At 36.4% G+C, this 1704-nt stretch overlaps 1 non-coding gene across 1 annotated transcript; it reads left to right on the forward strand.

Moving 5' to 3' along the window:
* Window positions 1-547: 547 nt before the first annotated feature.
* On the forward strand, window positions 548-654 carry LOC141710249 (small nucleolar RNA R71). Its single transcript, XR_012570779.1, has one exon. It is a non-coding gene; the product is annotated as a small nucleolar RNA R71 (small nucleolar RNA).
* The last annotated feature ends 1050 nt before the right edge of the window (window positions 655-1704 follow it).

Here is a 1704-nt window from a genome sequence, read left to right on the forward strand (position 1 = left end):
GTATTTAGAAAAAGGATTAATAATTAAAAGATGTTTTAATTATTAATGAGAATAATAAATGGGATAATAATAATAATATTTATGGGAAAATTTCAGCTGAAAATTTTGCCTATAAATATACTATTATAGCCCCTATTTTTATAAGAACCCCAAAACCCAAAAAGTTTGGAAAACCCAATTCTCTCCACCTCCTTCCTCCTCCTTAACATCGTTTTCTTGGTGGATACCGGTGGAGTGCTTCACACTTGAGGAGCAACTGCTAAGGATCTCTGATCGTTGTCTCCGAATTATTTTAAAGGTTAGATTCGATCCCTCGAATTTTTATTCATGATCTGTATGCTTTTATTTGGATTTTATATGTTCGAAAGTGTTTTGCCATGCCCCCGCTGCGTTTAAAATCCAACAATTAGCAACCATCAGTTCAATTAGATCATAAGTTTCCTCATAGCTCTTTTCCCATAATGCTCCGCCTGATGCTTCATTGAGCATGGGTCTGGACTGTGCTCCCAACCCATTTTAAAAACAATTTATTATCATCCAATCAGGCATTCCATGATGAGGACACTTCCTAAGCATCTCTTTGTAGCGCTCCCACGCTTCACATAGCGTTTCTCCCGTTTGCTGCATAAATTGAGTAATAGCATTCCTGAGTGCAGCTGTCTTCGCCATAGGGAAGAATTTAGTAAGAAACTTCTGAGCAAGATCTTCCCAAGTAGTAATCAAACCAGCTGGTAGAGAGTGTAACCAGCTCTTAGCCTTATCCCTCAGAGAGAATGGGAACAGTCTCAGCTTCATAGCATCTTCAGAAACACCGTTGAACTTGAAGGTGTCGCAGATCTCATTGAAATCCCTAATGTGCATATTGGGATCTTCTGTTGAAGAACCCCCAAACTGGATAGAATTCTACACCCATTGAATTATGACATACTTGATCTCAAAGGTATTAGCTGTGATAGCTGGCCGTACAATGCTAGATTGAATGTCATTGATCTTGGGTTGAGAAAAATCCATCAAGGCTTTCATTTGTGCTGCTTGATCTCCCATTGTAATGAGTACCTGAAACACAAACAAATAAACTGTGAAATTAAAAGAATCCGAGTCAGTGAACTTTAACGACCACTGATGACAAACACATAAATTAAAAATTAACACCGAGTCCCCGGCAGCGGCGTCAAAAACTTGTTAGGGCGAAAATATGCGCTAATATTCACACAAGTATACGCGTTCGCAAGTAGTATAAGATATAAATCAGATTTGTTCCCACAGAGACTGGTTTAGGTTGAGTTCAATTTATGCACCAATACAACAATGTATGGTTATCGCTCAATGCTAAGACAAATAACAAATTGGGTTTTGATTAAACTAAGAGATTATACTAAATAACATTAACTAAGAGAATTTAGGTTGAATTATTATATATGACAAACATGGGATTCTAACTTCATTAAATACTTCATTCAAAGTCATTTTTCTTAACCTTAGCATGTAATGGTGATGACACTAATCAGATAACACGAAACTAATAAACGCCAACTTTCGTTGCACGAATACCATTCTACCAGACATCCACAAAAGAGATAGAAGCTGAATAGGCACCAATTATATTAAGACCCTATATGTCTATAGAATTTAACAACATAACGGTTTAAGCACAAGTTATCTATCTTTATTATATAGGGCAAGTAAGATGGTTAAAATTACCTA

The sequence above is a fragment of the Apium graveolens genome, chromosome 2 (genome assembly GCF_009905375.1).
Source record: "Apium graveolens cultivar Ventura chromosome 2, ASM990537v1, whole genome shotgun sequence".
In the NCBI taxonomy this organism is placed as follows: domain Eukaryota; kingdom Viridiplantae; phylum Streptophyta; class Magnoliopsida; order Apiales; family Apiaceae; genus Apium; species Apium graveolens.